At 37.8% G+C, this 27513-nt stretch overlaps 1 long non-coding RNA gene across 2 annotated transcripts in view; it reads right to left on the bottom strand.

The window, feature by feature from the left end:
• Nucleotides 1–1936: 1936 nt before the first annotated feature.
• LOC127958279 (uncharacterized) overlaps nt 1937–27513 on the bottom strand; it is an 80419-nt gene continuing 54842 nt past the window's right edge. The window contains exons 1-3 of one of the 2 annotated variants that reach the window (XR_008154006.1): nt 14855–15126; nt 8944–10636; nt 1937–2822 (exon numbers count right to left, since the gene is read on the bottom strand). This is a non-coding gene — a long non-coding RNA (uncharacterized LOC127958279). Of the gene's footprint in view, nt 2823–8943; nt 10637–14854; nt 15127–27513 lie in introns of those variants that run through there. The other variant, XR_008154005.1, reaches the window with a different exon arrangement.

The raw sequence follows: 27513 nt of genomic DNA, 5'->3' as shown, positions 1-27513 counted from the left end.
TCAGACCGTGCTGACAAAAAGTTATGGATTTCGTGTCAATAGACGAAACCGTTTTTGTACAGCGCTGCTTCAGATGTCAGGCATCTTCACAAAATGAGTCTGAGGCTATATCTCTGCAAAGCCCATTAGTGGTCTTCCAGTGACATCTAGTGGTCGTAAATGCAATTTATCATACAACACTGTCTCTTTAACCTTTATAACTGTTATATGTTGTCTTAATTTCATTCCAAAGAAGCATACGCAATTTATGTATAATTTCACAGTCTAGATAATAGTACTGCACTGATTTTAAATAACATAGATATGGCTGACAGTAAAAGAATAGAACAGAATTACAGACACACACAAACATGAAATGTTTAAACTAGTATATTAATACTCAATAAGCATGCTTAAACCCACACACAGATGCACACATTTTGTTATATATATAGATAATTAAAATAAATGATGGGTGATAAAACCTATTGCAAGTCTTCTGTTTTTATGGGCTTCTATGTCATTTTTCAGGTTTCATTGCAATCATAATCTGGCATAATTATAAAGATTAGATATATCTGTATGAATAAATTGGTAAACTTTGACTCAATGTGATCTGAAATGCTTGAACAGTAATATTAAATAATAGTAATATACATTTTTTCTAGATGAATCCCTCAACAAGCCCATAAACTGTAATGTTTTAGTCTTTACTGAGCTCATTAGTGGTCTTCCGGTGACATCTAGTGGTTATAATTGCAATTTTTTATTCAACACTGGGTTTTGAAGCTTTATAAATATTACAGTGTTCTTTTTTACCTAATATCTGTTAAATTTTGCATGATTGTTTAGAAAAAATACAGATCTAATGCATGTGTGATTATATTACCCCTTTTTTTTTGGGGTTTAATGCCATTCACAACAGAAATCTTTTGTTTTTTAGGCCATTTTAACTGTTATAGCACCAGCTATTTTCTGATCTTAATGAAACTTTGCATGCTTGGTGGGTCATCTTTCACATGTTATAACCAAGTTTCATAAAGTTTTGAGTTTTTGTTTCAGTTTTATAGGCTTTTGGTTACATGTGGCCACGGCCCTTTCCTAAATGACCTCTTATAGCTAACCAAAGGACAAAATGCAACATATTTTTGAAAATTATTGATCTAGAGAGTTCAGAGAATATTATTGCAGTGGTTTGATCAAGACTGAACAAAAAACCAGGTGACCCAAAACATTGAAATTCGTGGACCAATTTTACGAAAAAGGCTATAACTCGGGAACAAAATGAGATATCTTCACCAAACTCAGAACTCATATGCATCAACAAAAACTTTAGTCAAATTATTTTTTTTTTTCCATATCTGCCACTGGGTGGCGCTACAGGATGAAAAAAAAATCAAATGGCTATAACTAAGCAACCGTTGATCCAATCAACTTGAAAATTGATATGGCCCAATGTGGCACAAGTGCTCTATGAGGAATTTCACTTATCTTAAAAAACATGGCCGCCATTGGCCAAACAATTTTAAGCACCTATTTGACAAGGTTAATGGAAGTCGATCGGAACGAAACTCGGTGGTCATGTTCGACTCATTGCCCTAAAGGTCTGTAAGTATTTTGAAAGAAATTGCCCAAACATTGTCACCTCCCACAGAACACAACAAAGCGATTTGATTACAGCGCCACCTATTTTCCAAAAATGATAATGCATCATTTTACTGGAGTTTTACTGGCTGTTTCAATTACACTCTTCCAATAATTGCTTTTCTTACTCGTTGCATTTGGTCTGATGCTCCATGCCATGCTTAGCTCCTCGCTGTGGAACTTTTATTAACGATTTTCAGCCATTTCAATTACAATCATGCAATTATTAATTTCATTATTCATTGTTGCATTTGGTCTGATGCTACATATGCTTAGCTCCTGATGTTGCCGCTGGAGTGCTTGGCCCCGTGATTGCTGCTTGCAGCTATATTTATTATTCTTCTTCTTCTTCCGCCGCAAGTCTATGGCAGCCCATAGAACCGTTTGCGGGAAAGTTGTATAATTTGGCACACTGATAGAGGACAGTCCCAACATTAACTATAGCAAATTTGAAGCCTCTAACTCCTACTCTCTAGCGCCACCACTTGTCCAAACTTTCAATGTTTGTATGCTAATAACTTTTGAACCGTAAGCCAGAAAATGGAAATTCTTTTTTCCTCTGAATCCTTGGCTCAGGCCAAGTCGAATGAACCCTAAAATTCAAAAATCGCAAGGTTTAGTTTTTTCGCTATTTTCAATTATTCGAAAAACCTACTTTTTCGAACTCGTCCTAGACGGTTAGTCCGATTGCCACGAAAATTGGCTCAGATCATCTTCAGACCATGCTGGCAAAAAGTTATGGAATTCAAGTTGATTCGTCCAACTGTTGTCGAATGACATGTAAACAAATTTGACAAAAAGCACGCAAACATGCACGTGAGGCTATATCCCGGCAACGGTTTGTCATATTGAGACCAAACTTGGCGTGTGTTATAACAAGCATGAACTGAGACTACCTGCAGTGTTTCGACACAGCGCCACCTAGTGGTCAGGAGATATGAAAAATGCATATTTTGGCTTATAACTACTGAATGGTTTGGCCAAAAATCACACAACTGGTCTCTTTAGATTCAGTGAGTCATGTCGAGTCGAATGATATCCAATTTTCCTGTGTCGGCCATTTTAGGCGTCGGCCATTTTGAATTATGTTTCAAAATGCTGTATTTTTTGAACGCAGCATCGTATCGTTTCGCAAATAATTACAAAAATATTCGGCTCCATGCCCTGAAGGTACTCAAAAAGTTTGGTGGCAGTGCCACCTTGTGGCCAATAGTTATAAAGAAATATCACATAAATGCTAATAACTTTTGAATAAATTAGTCTATTAAAATTAAAATGGTCTCGCTATATTCTGTGGGTCATGCCGAGAGTATTGATACCAATAATGTGAAAATTGGCCTTACTTCCTGTCCGCCATTTTGCTTAATGTTGAAAACCTACTTTTTCGAACTCCTCCTAGACCGTTAGCCCAATTTTCACCAAATTTGACGTGAATCATCTTCAGACCATGCTGGCAAAAAGTTATGGATTTTGTGTCGATATACGTAACGGTTCTCATTTAGCGCATCAACGAATTTGCTGGAAGGGTGCCAAAATGCATTTGAGGCTGTATCTCTGCAACACTTTGACATATTTGCACCAAACTTTGTATGTGTCATCGCCACCTCACACTGACCATGCCACATAAATTTGGTAACAGCGCCACCTATTGGTCAAGAGTAATAAACCATTCATTAACCATGAGTAATTACACTTTTTAAAATGCTAATAACTTTTTAATGCATTAGCCTATTTGAAGGAAACTGGGCTCAAAATATTCCCTGGCTTATGCCGATAACATAGATACCAAATATACCACGGTAAGCTGAACTTCCGGTCCGCCATTTTGATATATGTTGAAAACATACTTTTTCGAACTCCTCATCAACCGTATGTCCGATTTTCACCAAATTCGAATCAAATGATCTTCAGGCTATACTGATTCAAAGTTATGGATTTTGAGTCGATAGACAAAACCGTTGACGCATACCACATCGACGAATTTGAGGCACAATGAGAAAATGACACTTGAGGCTGTATCCCTGGAATGCTTTGGCATATTGACACCAAACTTTGTGTGTGTCATTGAAAAGTCACACAGAGTACACCAAATAGATTTTATAACAGTGTCACCTATTGGTCAAGCTTGATAAACCAAGTAATCATGCTACTAGAGGTGGTATTGGTGTTTTTTTTTTTTGCCATTTCAAATACAATAATTCCAAAATTGCTGTTATTGCTCATTAATGTATTTGGTGTGATGCTTTATGCGATGCTTAGCTACTACATTTGCCGTTGGAGTGCTTGGCCCCGTAATTGCTGCTTGCAGCTATATTTATTATTCTTCTTCTTCCACCCCAAGTCTATGGTAGCCCATAGAACCGATTGCGGGAAAGTTGTATAATTTGGCACACTGATAGAGGACTGTCTGAACATTAACCGTAGCAAATTTGAAGTCTCTAACTCAAACTCTCTAGCGCCACCAATTGTCTAAACTTTCAAAAACTTGATGCTAATAACTCTTGAACCGTAAGCCACAAAATGAAAATTCTTTTTTCCTGTGATTCCTTGGCTCATGCCGAGTCGAATGGACACCGAAATTCAAAAATCGCTAGGTTTAGTTTTTTCGCTATCGTCAATTGTTCGTAAAACCTACTTTTTCGAACTCGTCCTAGGCCGTTGCACCGATTGTCACGAAAATTGAATCAGATAATCTTCAGACCATGCTGGCAAAAAGTTATGGAATTCAAGTTGATTTCTCAAACCGTTTCCGAATAGCTCATGAACGAATTCTTCGAAAAGCACGCAAACGTGAACGTGAGGCTATATCTCCGCAACGGTTTGGCCTATTGAGACCAATCTTGGTGGGTCTTATAACAACCATTCCCTGGGACTACCTGCAGTGTTTCGGCGCTGTGCCCCCTAGTGGTCAGGAGATATGAAAAATGCATGTTTTTGCTCATAACTTCTGAACGGTTTTGCCAAAAATCACAAAAGTGGTGTCTTTAGATTCAGTGTATCATTCCGAGTCGAATGATACCGAATTTTCCCAATTCGACCATTTTGGGCGTCGGCCATTTTGGATTTAGTTGTAAATTGCTGTATCTTAAGAATGAAGTTCCGTATCGTTTCGCAAATAATTACAAAAATGTCCGGCTCCATGCCCTGAATGTACACAAAAAAATTGGGGGCAGCGCCATCTTGTGGTCAATAGTTATAACGATTTTTTAAAAAATGCTAATAACTTTTGCATACATTAGCCTATTGTAACAAAACCGATGTTGATAGATTCCTTGGGTCATGCCGAGAACAACGATACCCCATTTGTCAATTTTGGCAAAATTTCCTGTCCGCCATTTTGATTCATGTTGAAAACCTACTTTTTCGAACTCCTCCTAGACCGTTGCTCAGATTTTCACCAAATTTGATTTGGATCATCTTCAGACCATGCTGGCAAAAAGTTATGGAATTTGTGTCGATACACGGAACCGTTTTCAATTAGCGTACCAACGAATTTGCTGGAAAGATGCCAAACTGCATCTGAGGCTGTATCTCTGCAAAGGTTGGAGATATTTACACAAAACTTAATATGTGACATTGTCACATCACATTGACCACGCCACATCATTTTGGTCACAGCGCCACCTATTAGTCAAGAGTAATAAACCAATCAATAACCGCTAATTATTACATTTCCAATAATGCTAATAACTTTTGATTGCATTAGCCTATTATCATGAAACATGTCTCAAAATGTTCCTTGGGACATGCCGACAACATACTAACCAATTATGTCATATTAAGCAAAACTTCCTGTCCGCCATTTTGATTCATGTTGAAAACCTTTTTTTTTAAACTCATCCTCAACCGTTTGTCTGATTTTCACCAAAATTGAATCAGATCATCTTCAGACCGTGCTGACAAAAAGTTATGGATTTCGTGTCAATAGATGAAACCGTTTTTGTACAGCGCTGCTTCAGATGTCAGGCATCTTCACAAAATGAGTCTGAGGCTATATCTCTGCAAAGCTTTGTTGTAATTAAGCCAAACTTGTGTGTGCCATTGTCTAACATGGAGAATAGGCTCACAGACACTCACACACAGAAATGAAATGGTTCAACTATTATATGAATAATCAATAAGCATGATTACACACACACACACACACACACACAGAGAAGTACATGCCCACACATTTTGTTATATGTAGATATTTGAAATAAATTATAGGTGACACACAACTCACAGAAAGACTTCTTTTCTTACATTTCTATGTCAGGTTTCATTGCATTCATATTCTGACATAATAGTAAACATTTGATATACATGTATGAATAAATGATTGAACTTTCACTCAATGTGATCTTAAATGCTTGAACAGTAATATTAAATAATAGTAATATATATTTTTCTAGATGAATCAATCATCGAGACAATGAACTGTAATGTTTTAGTCTTTAGTGAGCCCATTAGTGGTCTTCCAGTGACATCTAGTGGTCGTAAATTCAATTTATCATACAACACTGTCTCTTTAACCTTTATAACTGTTATATGTTGTCTTAATTTCATTCCAAAGAAGCATACGCAATTTATGTATAATTTCACAGTCTAGATAATAGTACTGCACTGATTTTAAATAACCTAGATATGGCTGACAGTAAAAGAATAGAACAGAATTACAGACACACACAAACATGAAATGTTTAAACTACTATATTAATACTCAATAAGCATGCTTAAACCCACACACAGATGCACACATTTTGTTATATATATAGATAATTAAAATAAATGATGGGTGATAAAACCTATTGCAAGTCTTCTGTTTTTATGGGCTTCTATGTCATTTTTCAGGTTTCATTGCAATCATAATCTGGCATAATTATAAACATTAGATATATCTGTATGAATAAATTGGTAAACTTTGACTCAATGTGATCTGAAATGCTTGAACAGTAATATTAAATAATAGTAATATACATTTTTTCTAGATGAATCCCTCAACAAGCCCATAAACTGTAATGTTTTAGTCTTTAGTGAGCTCATTAGTGGTCTTCCGGTGACATCTAGTGGTTATAATTGCAATTTTTTATTCAACACTGGGTTTTGAAGCTTTATAAATATTACAGTGTTCTTTTTTACCTAATCTCTGTTAAATTTTGCATGATTGTTTAGAAAAAATACAGATCTAATGCATGTGTGATTATATTACCCCTTTTTTTTTTGCAGTTTAATGCCATTCACAACAGAAATCTTTTGTTTTTTAGGCCATTTTAACTGTTATAGCACCAGCTATTTTCTGATCTTAATGAAACTTTGCATGCTTGGTGGGTCATCTTTCACATGTTATAACCAAGTTTCATAAAGTTTTGAGTTTTTGTTTCAGTTTTATAGGCTTTAGGTTACATGTGGCCACGGCCCTTTCCTAAATGACCTCTTATAGCTAACCAAAGGACAAAATGCAACATATTTTTGAAAATTATTGATCTAGAGAGTCCAGAGAATATTATTGCAGTGGTTTGATCAAGACTGAACAAAAAACCAGGTGACCCAAAACATTCAAATTCGTGGACCAATTTTACGAAAAAGGCTATAACTCGGGAACAAAATGAGATATCTTCACCAAACTCAGAACTCATATGCATGAACAAAAACTTTAGTCAAATTATTATTTTTTTTCCATATCTGCCACTTGGTGGCGCTACAGGATGAAAAAAAATCAAATGGCTATAACTAAGCAACCGTTGATCCAATCAACTTGAAAATTGATATGGCCCAATGTGGCACAAGTGCTCTATGAGGAATTTCACTTATCTTAAAAAACATGGCCGCCATTGGCCAAACAACTTTAAGCACCTATTTGACAAGGTTAATGGAAGTCGATCGGAACGAAACTCGGTGGGCATGTTCGACTCATTGCCCTAAAGGTCTGTAAGTATTTTGAAAGAAATTGCCCACAACATTGTCACCTCCCACAGAACACAACAAAGCGATTTGATTACAGCGCCACCTATTTTCCAAAAATGATAATGCATCATTTTACTGGAGTTTTACTGGCTGTTTCAATTACACTCTTCCAATAATTGCTTTTCTTACTCGTTGCATTTGGTCTGATGCTCCATGCCATGCTTAGCTCCTCGCTGTGGAACTTTTATTAACGATTTTCAGCCATTTCAATTACAATCATGCAATTATTAATTTCATTATTCATTGTTGCATTTGGTCTGATGCTACATATGCTTAGCTCCTGATGTTGCCGCTGGAATGCTTGGCCCCGTGATTGCTGCTTGCAGCTATATTTAGGGGCCAAGCACCGAAGGTGCGTAGGCACCTATTGTTTTCGTTGGCGTTATTAGGGGCCAAGCACCGAAGGTGCGTAGGCACCTATTGTTTTCGTTGGCGTTATTAGGGGCCAAGCACCGAAGGTGCGTAGGCACCTATTGTAATCGTTGGCGTTATTATTATTCTTCTTCTTCTTCTTCTTCTTCTTCTTCCGCCGCAAGTCTATGGCAGCCCATAGAACCGATTGCGGGAAAGTTGTATAATTTGGCACACTGATAGAGGACAGTCCCAACATTAACTATAGCAAATTTGAAGTCTCTATCTCCTACTATCTAGCGCCACCACTTGTCCAAACTTTCAATGTTTGTATGCTAATAACTTTTGAACCGTAAGCCAGAAAATGGAAATTCTTTTTTCCTCTGAATCCTTGGCTCATGCCAAGTCGAATGAACCCCAAAATTCAAAAATCGCAAGGTTTAGTTTTTTCGCTATTTTCAATTATTCGAAAAACCTACTTTTTCGAACTCGTCCTAGACGGTTAGTCCGATTGCCACGAAAATTGGCTCAGATCATCTTCAGACCATGCTGGCAAAAAGTTATGGAATTCAAGTTGATTCGTCCAACTGTTGTCGAATGACACGTAAACAAATTTGACGAAAAGCACGCAAACATGCACGTGAGGCTATATCCCGGCAACGGTTTGTCATATTGAGACCAAACTTGGCGTGTGTTATAACAAGCATGAACTGAGACTAACTGCAGTGTTTCGACACAGCGCCACCTAGTGGTCAGGAGATATGAAAAATGCATATTTTGGCTTATAACTACTGAATGGTTTGGCCAAAAATCACACAACTGGTCTCTTTAGATTCAGTGAGTCATGTCGAGTCAAATGATATCCAATTTTCCTGTGTCGGCCATTTTAGGCGTCGGCCATTTTGAATTATGATTTAAAATGCTGTATTTTTTGAACGCAGCATCGTATCGTTTCGCAAATAATTACAAAAATATTCGGCTCCATGCCCTGAAGGTACTCAAAAAGTTTGGTGGCAGCGCCACCTTGTGGCCAATAGTTATAATGAAATATCACATAAATGCTAATAACTTTTGAATAAATTAGTCTATTAAAATTAAAATGGTCTCGCTATATTCTGTGGGTCATGCCGAGAGTATTGATACCAATAATGTGAAAATTGGCCTTACTTCCTGTCCGCCATTTTGCTTAATGTTGAAAACCTACTTTTTCGAACTCCTCCTAGACCGTTAGCCCAATTTTCACCAAATTTGACGTGCATCATCTTCAGACCATGCTGGCAAAAAGTTATGGATTTTGTGTCGATATACGTAACGGTTCTCATTTAGCGCATCAACGAATTTGCTGGAAGGGTGCCAAAATGCATTTGAGGCTGTATCTCTGCAACACTTTGACATATTTGCACCAAACTTTGTATGTGTCATCGCCACCTCACACTGACCATGCCACATAAATTTGGTAACAGCGCCACCTATTGGTCAAGAGTAATAAACCATTCATTAACCATGAGTAATTACACTTTTTAAAATGCTAATAACTTTTTAATGCATTAGCCTATTTGAAGGAAACTGGGCTCAAAATATTCCCTGGCTTATGCCGATAACATAGATACCAAATATACCACGGTAAGCTGAACTTCCGGTCCGCCATTTTGATTTATGTTGAAAACATACTTTTTCGAACTCCTGATCAACCGTATGTCCGATTTTCACCAAATTCGAATCAAATGATCTTCAGGCTATACTGATTCAAAGTTATGGATTTTGAGTCGATAGACAAAACCGTTTTCGCATACCACATCGACGAATTTGAGGCACAATGAGAAAATGACACTTGAGGCTGTATCCCTGGAATGCTTTGGCATATTGACACCAAACTTTGTGTGTGTCATTGAAAAGACACACAGAGTACACCAAATTGATTTTATAACAGTGTCACCTATTGGTCAAGCTTGATAAACCAAGTAATCATGCTACTAGAGGTGGTATTGGTGTTTTTTTTTTTTTGCCATTTCAAATACAATAATTCCAAAATTGCTGTTATTGCTCATTAATGTATTTGGTGTGATGCTTTATGCGATGCTTAGCTACTACATTTGCCGTTGGAGTGCTTGGCCCCGTAATTGCTGCTTGCAGCTATATTTATTCTTCTTCTTCTTCTTCTTCTTCTTCTTCCGCCGCAAGTCTATGGCAGCCCATAGAACCGTTTGCGGGAAAGTTGTATAATTTGGCACACTGATAGAGGACAGTCCCAACATTAACTATAGCAAATTTGAAGCCTCTAACTCCTACTCTCTAGCGCCACCACTTGTCCAAACTTTCAATGTTTGTATGCTAATAACTTTTGAACCGTAAGCCAGAAAATGGAAATTCTTTTTTCCTCTGAATCCTTGGCTCAGGCCAAGTCGAATGAACCCTAAAATTCAAAAATCGCAAGGTTTAGTTTTTTCGCTATTTTCAATTATTCGAAAAACCTACTTTTTCGAACTCGTCCTAGACGGTTAGTCCGATTGCCACGAAAATTGGCTCAGATCATCTTCAGACCATGCTGGCAAAAAGTTATGGAATTCAAGTTGATTCGTCCAACTGTTGTCGAATGACATGTAAACAAATTTGACGAAAAGCACGCAAACATGCACGTGAGGCTATATCCCGGCAACGGTTTGTCATATTGAGACCAAACTTGGCGTGTGTTATAACAAGCATGAACTGAGACTACCTGCTGTGTTTCGACACAGCGCCACCTAGTGGTCAGGAGATATGAAAAATGCATATTTTGGCTTATAACTACTGAATGGTTTGGCCAAAAATCACACAACTGGTCTCTTTAGATTCAGTGAGTCATGTCGAGTCGAATGATATCCAATTTTCCTGTGTCGGCCATTTTAGGCGTCGGCCATTTTGAATTATGTTTCAAAATGCTGTATTTTTTGAACGCAGCATCGTATCGTTTCGCAAATAATTACAAAAATATTCGGCTCCATGCCCTGAAGGTACTCAAAAAGTTTGGTGGCAGCGCCACCTTGTGGCCAATAGTTATAATGAAATATCACATAAACGCTAATAACTTTTGAATAAATTAGTCTATTAAAATTAAAATGGTCTCGCTATATTCTGTGGGTCATGCCGAGAGTATTGATACCAATAATGTGAAAATTGGCCTTACTTCCTGTCCGCCATTTTGCTTAATGTTGAAAACCTACTTTTTCGAACTCCTCCTAGACCGTTAGCCCAATTTTCACCAAATTTGACGTGAATCATCTTCAGACCATGCTGGCAAAAAGTTATGGATTTTGTGTCGATATACGTAACGGTTCTCATTTAGCGCTTCAACGAATTTGCTGGAAGGGTGCCAAAATGCATTTGAGGCTGTATCTCTGCAACACTTTGACATATTTGCACCAAACTTTGTATGTGTCATCGCCACCTCACACTGACCATGCCACATAAATTTGGTAACAGCGCCACCTATTGGTCAAGAGTAATAAACCATTCATTAACCATGAGTAATTACACTTTTTAAAATGCTAATAACTTTTTAGTCCATTAGCCTATTTGAAGGAAACTGGGCTCAAAATATTCCCTGGCTTATGCCGATAACATAGATACCAAATATACCACGGTAAGCTGAACTTCCGGTCCACCATTTTGATTTATGTTGAAAACATACTTTTTCGAACTCCTCATCAACCGTATGTCCGATTTTCACCAAATTCGAATCAAATGATCTTCAGGCTATACTGATTCAAAGTTATGGATTTTGAGTCGATAGACAAAACCGTTTTCGCATACCACATCGACGAATTTGAGGCACAATGAGAAAATGACACTTGAGGCTGTATCCCTGGAATGCTTTGGCATATTGACACCAAACTTTGTGTGTGTCATTGAAAAGTCACACAGAGTACACCAAATTGATTTTATAACAGTGTCACCTATTGGTCAAGCTTGATAAACCAAGTAATCATGCTACTAGAGGTGGTATTGGTGTTTTTTTTTTTTTTTTGCCATTTCAAATACAATAATTCCAAAATTGCTGTTATTGCTCATTAATGTATTTGGTGTGATGCTTTATGCGATGCTTAGCTACTACATTTGCCGTTGGAGTGCTTGGCCCCGTAATTGCTGCTTGCAGCTATATTTAGGGGCCAAGCACCGAAGGTGCGTAGGCACCTATTGTTTTCGTTGGCGTTATTAGGGGCCAAGCACCGAAGGTGCGAGGCACCTATTGTTTTTGTTCCGGTTCTTATTATTATTATTATTATTATTATTATTCTTCCGACTGGGAGTCTATGGCAGCCCATAGAACCGAATGCGGGAAAGTTGTTTTGGTTTGACATTCTGATAGAGGACAGTGCCAACATTTAGTACACCAATTTTGGTGTGTCTAAGAAATTCCCTCTAGCGCCACCAACTGTCCGAAATTTCACTTTAATTTTGTTAATAACTTTTTAACCGTAAGTCCAATCAACAAAATTCTTGTTTCCTCTGATTTCTGAGCTCATGCCAATTCGATTGCACCCTATGCCGTCATTTTCCGTCATAGAAATATGGCCGCCATTTTGAATTCTTTGAAAAACCTACTTTTTCGAACTCGTCCTAGACGGTTTGTCCGATTCACACGAAAATTGAACCAGATCATCTTCAGGCAGTGCTGACCAAAAGTTATGCAAATCAAATTGATTCGTCAAACCGTTTTCGAAAAACGCTCAAACAAATTTTACGAAACGCTTAGAAAAACAGTCGTAAGGCTGTATCTCTGCAACGATTTATCGTATTCAGACCAAACCTGGTACATGTCATAACAAGCATGACCTGAGGCTACTTGCTGCGTTTCGGCGCAGCGCCACCTACTGGTCCGGAGATATGAAAAATTGCTATTTTTGCTTATAACTTCTAAACAGTTTGTCCAAAAATCATAACATTGGTCTTGTTAGATTCAGGGCAACATGCCGAGTCGACTGATATCAAATTTTACAATTTCGGCCATTTTGTCTGTCGGCCATTTTGAATTTTGTGCTAAAATGCTGTATTTTCAGAACGCATCAACGGATTGTTACGAAACATGGTATGGGTCATCAGCACAATGTCCTGAAGGAGTGTGAGAAGTTTCGAAACAGCGCCACCTAGTGGTGATCATCCTTTTTTAAATGCTTATAACCTTGTGTGTGGTCGACTTATTTTCTCGAGACTCACCAAATTAGACTCCTGAAACCTTACAGAGTCCTACGATACCAAACATGCTAGGTTTCGCCTTACGGTTTGTGTAGCGTTGTGATTTAGCGCTTAAAAAACATCTGGCTATATCTTCGAAACCACTTGTCTGATCGAGACGAAACCACCGTCAGAAGTTCGGAAACATAGGTCGATAGCTATACGCCAATGCCCAAATGCCAAAATATTGATGGTAAGGTGTAGTAATATTCAATCAAAGTCAAGAGTCAGTCATTTTTTACGTGCTTTTTCATATAAATGTCTATAACTCTGAAGTGAATTGAGATATTTTCACCAAAATTGGCACACATATGTATGGGCTCACTCTGAGCACACATAAAAAGAAATGGTGGGCCTGAGCCTCTTGGTGGCGCTATAATAGAACAAAATATGAAATTCTCATTGACTTCAATACAGTTTTGTAAAAATAAAATGCAATACTAAACAAATGCATTGATGTAATATTACGAAACTCAGAATGTGCCAACAACACCATCCCCTGAAGGTACTCAAAATATTTTGAAACACCGCCACCTAGTGGTCAACAGTTATATCTCAATTTAAATAAAGGCTAATAACTTTCGAATAAATCTGGCTATTGACATGACGCTGGTCTTTTTAGATTCCTTGGGTCAAGTCGAGAACATAGATACAAAGTTTTCCTTATTTGGCTGAACTTCCTGTCCGTCATTTTGATTAATGTTGAAAACTTACTTTTTCGAACTCCTCCTAGACCGTTAGTCAGATTTTCACCAAATTTGACGTGGATCATCTTCAGACCATGCTGGCAAAATGTTATGGATTTCGTTTCGATATACGAAACTGTTCTCATTTAGCGCATCAACGAAGCTGCTGGAAGGGTTCCAAAATGCATTTGAGGCTGTATCTCAGCAAAGCTTTGACATATTTGCACCAAACTTTGTATGTGTCATCGTCACCTCACACTGACCATTCCAAACTAATTTGGTAAAAGCGCCACCTATTGGTTACACGTGATAAGCAAATAAATCCTATTACTAGTTGTTGTGTTTATTGTTTTCAAGCCATTTTGCCTAAAATAATCTTAAAACTTTCTTAATTACTCATTCCTGCAGTTCGTCTGAAGCTTGCTTCTGTAGTGCTTGGCCCCGTTATTGCTGCTTGCAGCTATATTTATTCTTCTTCTTCTTCTTCTTCTTCCGCCGCAAGTCTATGGCAGCCCATAGAACCGATTGCGGGAAAGTTGTATAATTTGGCACACTGATAGAGGACAGTCCCAACATTAACTATAGCAAATTTGAAGTCTCTATCTCCTACTCTCTAGCGCCACCACTTGTCCAAACTTTCAATGTTTGTATGCTAATAACTTTTGAACCGTAAGCCAGAAAATGGAAATTCTTTTTTCCTCTGAATCCTTGGCTCATGCCAAGTCGAATGAACCCCAAAATTCAAAAATCGCAAGGTTTAGTTTTTTCGCTATTTTCAATTATTCGAAAAACCTACTTTTTCGAACTCGTCCTAGACGGTTAGTCCGATTGCCACGAAAATTGGCTCAGATCATCTTCAGACCATGCTGGCAAAAAGTTATGGAATTCAAGTTGATTCGTCCAACTGTTGTCGAATGACACGTAAACAAATTTGACGAAAAGCACGCAAACATGCACGTGAGGCTATATCCCGGCAACGGTTTGTCATATTGAGACCAAACTTGGCGTGTGTTATAACAAGCATGAACTGAGACTACCTGCAGTGTTTCGACACAGCGCCACCTAGTGGTCAGGAGATATGAAAAATGTATATTTTGGCTTATAACTACTGAATGGTTTGGCCAAAAATCACACAACTGGTCTCTTTAGATTCAGTGAGTCATGTCGAGTCAAATGATATCCAATTTTCCTGTGTCGGCCATTTTAGGCGTCGGCCATTTTGAATTATGATTTAAAATGCTGTATTTTTTGAACGCAGCATCGTATCGTTTCGCAAATAATTACAAAAATATTCGGCTCCATGCCCTGAAGGCACTCAAAAAGTTTGGTGGCAGCGCCATCTTGTGGCCAATAGTTATAATGAAATATCACATAAATGCTAATAACTTTTGAATAAATTAGTCTATTAAAATTAAAATGGTCTCACTATATTCTGTGGGTCATGCCGAGAGTATTGATACCAATAATGTGAAAATTGGCATTACTTCCTGTCCGCCATTTTGCTTAATGTTGAAAACCTACTTTTTCGAACTCCTCCTAGACCGTTAGCCCAATTTTCACCAAATTTGACGTGAATCATCTTCAGACCATGCTGGCAAAAAGTTATGGATTTTGTGTCGATATACGTAACGGTTCTCATTTAGCGCATCAACGAATTTGCTGGAAGGGTGCCAAAATGCATTTGAGGCTGTATCTCTGCAACACTTTGACATATTTGCACCAAACTTTGTATGTGTCATCGCCACCTCACACTGACCATGCCACATAAATTTGGTAACAGCGCCACCTATTGGTCAAGAGTAATAAACCATTCATTAACCATGAGTAATTACACTTTTTAAAATGCTAATAACTTTTTAATGCATTAGCCTATTTGAAGGAAACTGGGCTCAAAATATTCCCTGGCTTATGCCGATAACATAGATACCAAATATACCACGGTAAGCTGAACTTCCGGTCCGCCATTTTGATTTATGTTGAAAACATACTTTTTCGAACTCCTGATCAACCGTATGTCCGATTTTCACCAAATTCGAATCAAATGATCTTCAGGCTATACTGATTCAAAGTTATGGATTTTGAGTCGATAGACAAAACCGTTTTCGCATACCACATCGACGAATTTGAGGCACAATGAGAAAATGACACTTGAGGCTGTATCCCTGGAATGCTTTGGCATATTGACACCAAACTTTGTGTGTGTCATTGAAAAGTCACACAGAGTACACCAAATTGATTTTATAACAGTGTCACCTATTGGTCAAGCTTGATAAACCAAGTAATCATGCTACTAGAGGTGGTATTGGTGTTTTTTTTTTTTTGCCATTTCAAATAAAATAATTCCAAAATTGCTGTTATTGCTCATTAATGTATTTGGTGTGATGCTTTATGCGATACTTAGCTACTACATTTGCCGTTGGAGTGCTTGGCCCCGTAATTGCTGCTTGCAGCTATATTTAGGGGCCAAGCACCGAAGGTGCGAAGGCACCTATTGTGTTTGTTGGCGTTATTAGGGGCCAAGCACCGAAGGTGCGTAGGCACCTATTGTTTTCGTTGGCGTTATTATTATTCTTCTTCTTCTTCTTCTTCTTCTTCCGCCGCAAGTCTATGGCAGCCCATAGAACCGTTTGCGGGAAAGTTGTATAATTTGGCACACTGATAGAGGACAGTCCCAACATTAACTATAGCAAATTTGAAGCCTCTAACTCCTACTCTCTAGCGCCACCACTTGTCCAAACTTTCAATGTTTGTATGCTAATAACTTTTGAACCGTAAGCCAGAAAATGGAAATTCTTTTTTCCTCTGAATCCTTGGCTCAGGCCAAGTCGAATGAACCCTAAAATTCAACAATCGCAAGGTTTAGTTTTTTCGCTATTTTCAATTATTCGAAAAACCTACTTTTTCGAACTCGTCCTAGACGGTTAGTCCGATTGCCACGAAAATTGGCTCAGATCATCTTCAGACCATGCTGGCAAAAAGTTATGGAATTCAAGTTGATTCGTCCAACTGTTGTCGAATGACACGTAAACAAATTTGACGAAAAGCACGCAAACATGCACATGAGGCTATATCCCGGCAACGGTTTGTCATATTGAGACCAAACTTGGCGTGTGTTATAACAAGCGTGAACTGAGACTACCTGCTGTGTTTCGACACAGCGCCACCTAGTGGTCAGGAGATATGAAAAATGCATATTTTGGCTTATAACTACTGAATGGTTTGGCCAAAAATCACACAACTGGTCTCTTTAGATTCAGTGAGTCATGTCGAGTCGAATGATATCCAATTTTCCTGTGTCGGCCATTTTAGGCGTCGGCCATTTTGAATTATGTTTCAAAATGCTGTATTTTTTGAACGCAGCATCGTATCGTTTCGCAAATAATTACAAAAATATTCGGCTCCATGCCCTGAAGGTACTCAAAAAGTTTGGTGGCAGCGCCACCTTGTGGCCAATAGTTATAATGAAATATCACATAAACGCTAATAACTTTTGAATAAATTAGTCTATTAAAATTAAAATGGTCTCGCTATATTCTGTGGGTCATGCCGAGAGTATTGATACCAATAATGTGAAAATTGGCCTTACTTCCTGTCCGCCATTTTGCTTAATGTTGAAAACCTACTTTTTCGAACTCCTCCTAGACCGTTAGCCCAATTTTCACCAAATTTGACGTGAATCATCTTCAGACCATGCTGGCAAAAAGTTATGGATTTTGTGTCGATATACGTAACGGTTCTCATTAAGCGCATCAACGAATTTGCTGGAAGGGTGCCAAAATGCATTTGAGGCTGTATCTCTGCAACACTTTGACATATTTGCACCAAACTTTGTATGTGTCATCGCCACCTCACACTGACCATGCCACATAAATTTGGTAACAGCGCCACCTATTGGTCAAGAGTAATAAACCATTCATTAACTATGAGTAATTACACTTTTTAAAATGCTAATAACTTTTTAGTCCATTAGCCTATTGCAAAGAAACTGGGCTCAAGATATTCCCTGGCTTATGCCGATAACATAGATACCAAATATGCCAGTGTTTACTGAAGTTCCGGTCCACCATTTTGATTTATGTGGAAAACCTACTTTTTCAAACTCCTCATGAACCGTATGTCCAATTTTCACCAAATTCGAATCAGATGATCTTCAGACTATGTTGACACAAAGTTATTGATTTTGTGTCGATAGACAAAACCGTTTTCGCATACCAAAGCGACGAAGTTGAAACACAATGACAAAATGACACTTGAGGCTGCATCTCTGGAATGCTGTGGCATATTAACACCAAACTTTGTGTGTGTCATTGAAAAGTCAAACAGAGTACACCAAATTGATTTCATAACAGTGCCACCTATTGGTCAAACTTTATAAGCCAAGTAATCATGCTACTAGAGGTGGTATTATGATTTTTTTTTGCCATTTCAATTACAATAATTCCAAAATTACTGTTATTGCTCATTAATGTATTTGGTGTGATGCTTCATGCCATGCTTAGCTCCTACATTTGCCGTTGGAGTGCTTGGCCCCGTAATTGCTGCTTGCAGCTATATTTAGGGGCCAAGCACCGAAGGTGCGAAGGCACCTATTGTGTTCGTTGGCGTTATTAGGGGCCAAGCACCGAAGGTGCGAGGCACCTATTGTTTTTGTTCCGGTTCTTATTATTATTATTATTATTATTATTATTCTTCCGACTGGGAGTCTATGGCAGCCCATAGAACCGAATGCGGGAAAGTTGTTTTGGTTTGACATTCTGATAGAGGACAGTGCCAACATTTAGTACACCAATTTTGGTGTGTCTAAGACATTCCCTCTAGCGCCACCAACTGTCCGAAATTTCACTTTAATTTTGTTAATAACTTTTTAACCGTAAGTCCAATCAACAAAATTCTTTTTTCCTCTGATTTCTGAGCTCATGCCGATTCGATTGCACCATATGCCGTCATTTTCCGTCATAGAAATTTGGCCGCCATTTTGAATTCTTTGAAAAACCTACTTTTTCGAACTCGTCCTAGACGGTTTGTCCGATTCACACGAAAATTGAACCAGATCATCTTCAGGCAGTGCTGACCAAAAGTTATGCAAATCAAATTGATTCGTCAAACCGTTTTTGAAAAACGCTCAAACAAATTTTACGAAACGCTTAGAAAAACAGTCGTAAGGCTGTATCTCTGCAACGATTTATCGTATTCAGACCAAACCTGGTACATGTCATAACAAGCATGACCTGAGGCTACTTGCTGCGTTTCGGCGCAGCGCCACCTACTGGTCCGGAGATATGAAAAATTGCTATTTTTGCTTATAACTTCTAAACAGTTTGTCCAAAAATCATAACATTGGTCTTGTTAGATTCAGGGCAACATGCCGAGTCGACTGATATCAAATTTTACCATTTCGGCCATTTTGTCTGTCGGCCATTTTGAATTTTGTGCTAAAATGCTGTATTTTCAGAACGCATCAACGGATTGTTACGAAACATGGTATGGGTCATCAGCACAATGTCCTGAAGGAGTGTGAGAAGTTTCGAAACAGCGCCACCTAGTGGTGATCATCCTTTTTTAAATGCTTATAACCTTGGGTGTGGTCGACTTATTTTCTCGAGACTCACCAAATTAGACTCCTGAAACCTTACAGAGTCCTACGATACCAAACATGCTAGGTTTCGCCTTACGGTTTGTGTAGCGTTGTGATTTAGCGCTTAAAAAACATCTGGCTATATCTTCGAAACCACTTGTCTGATCGAGACGAAACCACCGTCAGAAGTTCGGAAACATAGGTCGATAGCTATATGCCAATGCCCAAATGCCAAAATATTGATGGTAAGGTGTAGTAATATTCAATCAAAGTCAAGAGTCAGTCATTTTTTACGTGCTTTTTCATATAAATGTCTATAACTCTGAAGTGAATTGAGATATTTTCACCAAAATTGACACACATATGTATGGGCTCACTCTGAGCACACATAAAAAGAAATGGTGGGACTGAGCCTCTTGGTGGCGCTATAATAGAACAAAATATGAAATTATCATTGACTTCAATACAGTTTTGTGAAATAAAATGCAATACTAAACAAATGCATTGATGTAATATTACGAAACTCAGAATGTGCCAACAACACCATCCCCTGAAGGTACTCAAAATATTTTGAAACACCGCCACCTAGTGGTCAACAGTTATAACTCAATTTAAATAAAGGCTAATAACTTTTGAATAAATCTGGCTATTGACATGACGCTGGTCTTTTTAGATTCCTTGGGTCAAGTCGAGAACATAGATACAAAGTTTTCCTTATTTGGCTGAACTTCCTGTCCGCCATTTTGATTAATGTTGAAAACTTACTTTTTCGAACTCCTCCTAGACCGTTAGTCAGATTTTCACCAAATTTGACGTGGATCATCTTCAGACCATGCTGGCAAAATGTTATGGATTTCGTTTCGATATACGAAACTGTTCTCATTTAGCGCATCAACGAAGCTGCTGGAAGGGTTCCAAAATGCATTTGAGGGTGTATCTCAGCAAAGCTTTGACATATTTGCACCAAACTTTGTATGTGTCATCGTCACCTCACACTGACCATTCCAAACTAATTTGGTAACAGCGCCACCTATTGGTTACACGTGATAAGCAAATAAATCCTATTACTAGTTGTTGTGTTTATAGTTTTCAAGCCATTTTGCCTAAAATAATCTTAAAACTGTCTTAATTACTCATTCCTGCCGTTCGTCTGAAGCTTGCTTCTGTAGTGCTTGGCCCCGTTATTGCTGCTTGCAGCTATATTTATTAGGGGCCAAGCACCGAAGGTGCGAAGGCACCTATTGTGTTTGTTGGCGTTATTATTATTCTTCCTCTTCTTCTTCCACCCCAAGTCTATGGTAGCCCATAGAACCGATTGCGGGAAAGTTGTATAATTTGGCACACTAATAGAGGACTGTCTGAACATTAACCGTAGCAAATTTGAAGTCTCTAACTCAAACTCTCTAGCGCCACCAATTGTCTAAACTTTCAAAAACTTGATGCTAATAACTCTTGAACCGTAAGCCACAAAATGAAAATTCTTTTTTCCTGTGATTCCTTGGCTCATGCCGAGTCGAATGGACACCGAAATTCAAAAATCGCAAGGCTTAGTTTTTTCGCTATCGTCAATTGTTCGTAAAACCTACTTTTTCGAACTCGTCCTAGGCCGTTGCACCGATTGTCACGAAAATTGAATCAGATAATCTTCAGACCATGCTGGCAAAAAGTTATGGAATTCAAGTTGATTTCTCAAACCGTTTCCGAATAGCTCATGAACGAATTCTTCGGAAAGCACGCAAACGTGAACGTGAGGCTATATCTCCGCAACGGTTTGGCCTATTGAGACCAATCTTGGTGGGTCTTATAACAACCATTCCCTGGGACTACCTGCAGTGTTTCGGCGCTGTGCCCCCTAGTGGTCAGGAGATATGAAAAATGCATGTTTTTGCTCATAACTTCTGAACGGTTTTGCCAAAAATCACAAAAGTGGTGTCTTTAGATTCAGTGCATCATTCCGAGTCGAATGATACCGAATTTTCCCAATTCGGCCATTTTGGGCGTCGGCCATTTTGAATTTAGTTGTAAATTGCTGTATCTTAAGAATGAAGTTCCGTATCGTTTCGCAAATAATTACAAAAATGTCCGGCTCCATGCCCTGAATGTACACAAAAAAATTGGGGGCAGCGCCACCTTGTGGTCAATAGTTATAACGATTTTTCGAAAAATGCTAATAACTTTTGCATACATTAGCCTATTGTAACAAAGCTGATGTTGTTAGATTCCTTGGGTCATGCCGAGAACACCGATACCCCATTTGTCAATTTTGACAAAATTTCCTGTCCGTCATTTTGATTCATGTTGAAAACCTACTTTTTCGAACTCCTCCTAGACCGTTGCTCAGATTTTCACCAAATTTGATTTGGATCATCTTCAGACCATGCTGGCAAAAAGTTATGGAATTTGTGTCGATACACGTAACTGTTTTCAATTAGCGTACCAACGAATTTGCTGGAAAGATGCCAAACTGCATCTGAGGCTGTATCTCTGCAAAGGTTGGAGATATTTACACAAAACTTAATATGTGACATTGTCACATCACATTGACCACGCCACCTCATTTTGGTCACAGCGCCACCTATTGGTCAAGAGTAATAAACCAATCAATAACCGCTAATTATTACATTTCCAATAATGCTAATAACTTTTGATTGCATTAGCCTATTATCATGAAACATGTCTCAAAATGTTCCTTGGGACATGCCGACAACATACATACCAATTATGTCATATTAAGCAAAACTTCCTGTCCGCCATTTTGATTCATGTTGAAAACCTTTTTTTTTAAACTCATCCTCAACCGTTTGTCTGATTTTCACCAAAATTGAATCAGATCATCTTCAGACCGTGCTGACAAAAAGTTATGGATTTCGTGTCAATAGACGAAACCGTTTTTGTACAGCGCTGCTTCAGATGTCAGGCATCTTCACAAAATGAGTCTGAGGCTATATCTCTGCAAAGCCCATTAGTGGTCTTCCAGTGACATCTAGTGGTCGTAAATGCAATTTATCATACAACACTGTCTCTTTAACCTTTATAACTGTTATATGTTGTCTTAATTTCATTCCAAAGAAGCATACGCAATTTATGTATAATTTCACAGTCTAGATAATAGTACTGCACTGATTTTAAATAACCTAGATATGGCTGACAGTAAAAGAATAGAACAGAATTACAGACACACACAAACATGAAATGTTTAAACTAGTATATTAATACTCAATAAGCATGCTTAAACCCACACACAGATGCACACATTTTGTTATATATATAGATAATTAAAATAAATGATGGGTGATAAAACCTATTGCAAGTCTTCTGTTTTTATGGGCTTCTATGTCATTTTTCAGGTTTCATTGCAATCATAATCTGGCATAATTATAAACATTAGATATATCTGTATGAATAAATTGGTAAACTTTGACTCAATGTGATCTGAAATGCTTGAACAGTAATATTAAATAATAGTAATATACATTTTTTCTAGATGAATCCCTCAACAAGCCCATAAACTGTAATGTTTTAGTCTTTAGTGAGCTCATTAGTGGTCTTCCGGTGACATCTAGTGGTTATAATTGCAATTTTTTATTCAACACTGGGTTTTGAAGCTTTATAAATATTACAGTGTTCTTTTTTACCTAATCTCTGTTAAATTTTGCATGATTGTTTAGAAAAAATACAGATCTAATGCATGTGTGATTATATTACCCCTTTTTTTTTTGCATGCAGTTTAATGCCATTCACAACAGAAATCTTTTGTTTTTTAGGCCATTTTAACTGTTATAGCACCAGCTATTTTCTGATCTTAATGAAACTTTGCATGCTTGGTGGGTCATCTTTCACATGTTATAACCAAGTTTCATAAAGTTTTGAGTTTTTGTTTCAGTTGTATAGGCTTTAGGTTACATGTGGCCACGGCCCTTTCCTAAATGACCTCTTATAGCTAACCAAAGGACAAAATGCAACATATTTTTGAAAATTATTGATCTAGAGAGTCCAGAGAATATTATTGCAGTGGTTTGATCAAGACTGAACAAAAAACCAGGTGACCCAAAACATTCAAATTCGTGGACCAATTTTACGAAAAAGGCTATAACTCGGGAACAAAATGAGATATCTTCACCAAACTCAGAACTCATATGCATGAACAAAAACTTTAGTCAAATTATTATTTTTTTTCCATATCTGCCACTTGGTGGCGCTACAGGATGAAAAAAAATCTAATGGCTATAACTAAGCAACCGTTGATCCAATCAACTTGAAAATTGATATGGCCCAATGTGGCACAAGTGCTCTATGAGGAATTTCACTTATCTTAAAAAACATGGCCGCCATTGGCCAAACAACTTTAAGCACCTATTTGACAAGGTTAATGGAAGTCGATCGGAACGAAACTCGGTGGGCATGTTCGACTCATTGCCCTAAAGGTCTGTAAGTATTTTGAAAGAAATTGCCCACAACATTGTCACCTCCCACAGAACACAACAAAGCGATTTGATTACAGCGCCACCTATTTTCCAAAAATGATAATGCATCATTTTACTGGAGTTTTACTGGCTGTTTCAATTACACTCTTCCAATAATTGCTTTTCTTACTCGTTGCATTTGGTCTGATGCTCCATGCCATGCTTAGCTCCTCGCTATGGAACTTTTATTAACGATTTTCAGCCATTTCAATTACAATCATGCAATTATTAATTTCATTATTCATTGTTGCATTTGGTCTGATGCTACATATGCTTAGCTCCTGATGTTGCCGCTGGAATGCTTGGCCCCGTGATTGCTGCTTGCAGCTATATTTATTCTTCCTCTTCTTCCACCCCAAGTCTATGGTAGCCCATAGAACCGATTGCGGGAAAGTTGTATAATTTGGCACACTAATAGAGGACTGTCTGAACATTAACCGTAGCAAATTTGAAGTCTCTAACTCAAACTCTCTAGCGCCACCAATTGTCTAAACTTTCAAAAACTTGATGCTAATAACTCTTGAACCGTAAGCCACAAAATGAAAATTCTTTTTTCCTGTGATTCCTTGGCTCATGCTGAGTCGAATGGACACCGAAATTCAAAAATCGCAAGGCTTAGTTTTTTCGCTATCGTCAATTGTTCGTAAAACCTACTTTTTCGAACTCGTCCTAGGCCGTTGCACCGATTGTCACGAAAATTGAATCAGATAATCTTCAGACTATGCTGGCAAAAAGTTATGGAATTCAAGTTGATTTCTCAAACCGTTTCCGAATAGCTCATGAACGAATTCTTCGAAAAGCACGCAAACGTGAACGTGAGGCCATATCTCCGCAACGGTTTGGCCTATTGAGACCAATCTTGGTGGGTCTTATAACAACCATTCCCTGGGACTACCTGCAGTGTTTCGGCGCTGTGCCCCCTAGTGGTCAGGAGATATGAAAAATGCATGTTTTTGCTCATAACTTCTGAACGGTCTTGCCAAAAATCACAAAAGTGGTGTCTTTAGATTCAGTGCATCATTCCGAGTCGAATGATACCGAATTTTCCCAATTCGGACATTTTGGGCGTCGGCCATTTTGGATTTAGTTGTAAATTGCTGTATCTTAAGAATGAAGTTCCGTATCGTTTCGCAAATAATTACAAAAATGTCCGGCTCCATGCCCTGAATGTACACAAAAAAATTGGGGGCAGCGCCACCTTGTGGTCAATAGTTATAACGATTTTTTCGAAAAATGCTAATAACTTTTGCATACATTAGCCTATTGTAACAAAGCTGATGTTGATAGATTCCTTGGGTCATGCCGAGAACACCGATACCCAATTTGTCAATTTTGGCAAAATTTCCTGTCCGCCATTTTGATTCATGTTGAAAACTTACTTTTTCGAACTCCTCCTAGACCGTTACTCAGATTTTCACCAAATTTGATTTGGATCATCTTCAGACCATGCTGGCAAAAAGTTATGGAATTTGTGTCGATACACGTAACCGTTTCCAATTAGCGTACCAACGAATTTGCTGTAAAGATGCCAAACTGCATCTGAGGCTGTATCTCTGCAAAGGTTGGAGATATTTACACAAAACTTAATATGTGACATTGTCACATCACATTGACCACGCCACATCATTTTGGTCACAGCGCCACCTATTGGTCAAGAGTAATAAACCAATCAATAACCGCTAATTATTACATTTCCAATAATGCTAATAACTTTTGATTGCATTAGCCTATTATCATGAAACATGTCTCAAAATGTTCCTTGGGACATGCCGACAACATACATACCAATTATGTCATATTAAGCAAAACTTCCTGTCCGCCATTTTGATTCATGTTGAAAACCTTTTTTTTTAAACTCATCCTCAACCGTCTGTCTGATTTTCACCAAAATTGAATCAGATCATCTTCAGACCGTGCTGACAAAAAGTTATGGATTTCGTGTCAATAGACGAAACCGTTTTTGTACAGCGCTGCTTCAGATGTCAGGCATCTTCACAAAATGAGTCTGAGGCTATATCTCTGCAAAGCCCATTAGTGGTCTTCCAGTGACATCTAGTGGTCGTAAATGCAATTTATCATACAACACTGTCTCTTTAACCTTTATAACTGTTATATGTTGTCTTAATTACAGTCCAAAGAAGCATACGCAATTTATGTATAATTTCACAGTCTAGATAATAGTACTGCACTGATTTTAAATAACCTAGATATGGCTGACAGTAAAAGAATAGAACAGAATTACAGACACACACAAACATGAAATGTTTAAACTACTATATTAATACTCAATAAGCATGCTTAAACCCACACACAGATGCACACATTTTGTTATATATATAGATAATTAAAATAAATGATGGGTGATAAAACCTATTGCAAGTCTTCTGTTTTATGGGCTTCTATGTCATTTTTCAGGTTTCATTGCAATCATAATCTGGCATAATTATAAACATTAGATATATCTGTATGAATAAATTGTTAAACTTTGACTCAATGTGATCTGAAATGCTTGAACAGTAATATTAAATAATAGTAATATACATTTTTTCTAGATGAATCCCTCAACAAGCCCATAAACTGTAATGTTTTAGTCTTTAGTGAGCTCATTAGTGGTCTTCCGGTGACATCTAGTGGTTATAATTGCAATTTTTTATTCAACACTGGGTTTTGAAGCTTTATAAATATTACAGTGTTCTTTTTTACCTAATATCTGTTAAATTTTGCATGATTGTTTAGAAAAAATACAGATCAAATGCATGTGTGATTATATTACCCCTTTTCTTTTTGCACTTTAATGCCATTCACAACAGAAATCTTTAGTTTTTTAGGCCATTTTAACTGTTATAGCACCAGCTATTTTCTGATCTTAATGAAACTTTGCATGCTTGGTGGGTCATCTTTCACATGTTATAACCAAGTTTCATAAAGTTTTGAGTTTTTGTTTCAGTTTTATAGGCTTTAGGTTACATGTGGCCACGGCCCTTTCCTAAATGACCTCTTATAGCTAACCAAAGGACAAAATGCAACATATTTTTGAAAATTATTGATCTAGAGAGTCCAGAGAATATTATTGCAGTGGTTTGATCAAGACTGAACAAAAAACCAGGTGACCCAAAACATTCAAATTCGTGGACCAATTTTACGAAAAAGGCTATAACTCGGGAACAAAATGAGATTTCTTCACCAAACTCAGAACTCATATGCATGAACAAAAACTTTAGTCAAATTATTATTTTTTTTTCCATATCTGCCACTTGGTGGCGCTACAGGATGAAAAAAAATCAAATGGCTATAACTAAGCAACCGTTGATCCAATCAACTTGAAAATTGATATGGCCCAATGTGGCACAAGTGCTCTATGAGGAATTTCACTTATCTTAAAAAACATGGCCGCCATTGGCCAAACAACTTTAAGCACCTATTTGACAAGGTTAATGGAAGTCGATCGGAACGAAACTCGGTGGGCATGTTCGACTCATTGCCCTAAAGGTCTGTAAGTACTTTGAAAGAAATTGCCCACAACATTGTCACCTCCCACAGAACACAACAAAGCGATTTGATTACAGCGCCACCTATTTTCCAAAAATGATAATGCATCATTTTACTGGAGTTTTACTGGCTGTTTCAATTACACTTGTCGATATACGTAACGGTTCTC

This window comes from Carassius gibelio, chromosome B5, assembly GCF_023724105.1.
Source record: "Carassius gibelio isolate Cgi1373 ecotype wild population from Czech Republic chromosome B5, carGib1.2-hapl.c, whole genome shotgun sequence".
Lineage (NCBI taxonomy): Eukaryota > Metazoa > Chordata > Actinopteri > Cypriniformes > Cyprinidae > Carassius > Carassius gibelio.
Note: the sequence above shows the minus strand (reverse complement) of the source record. Positions and strands in the feature narration are given on the sequence as shown.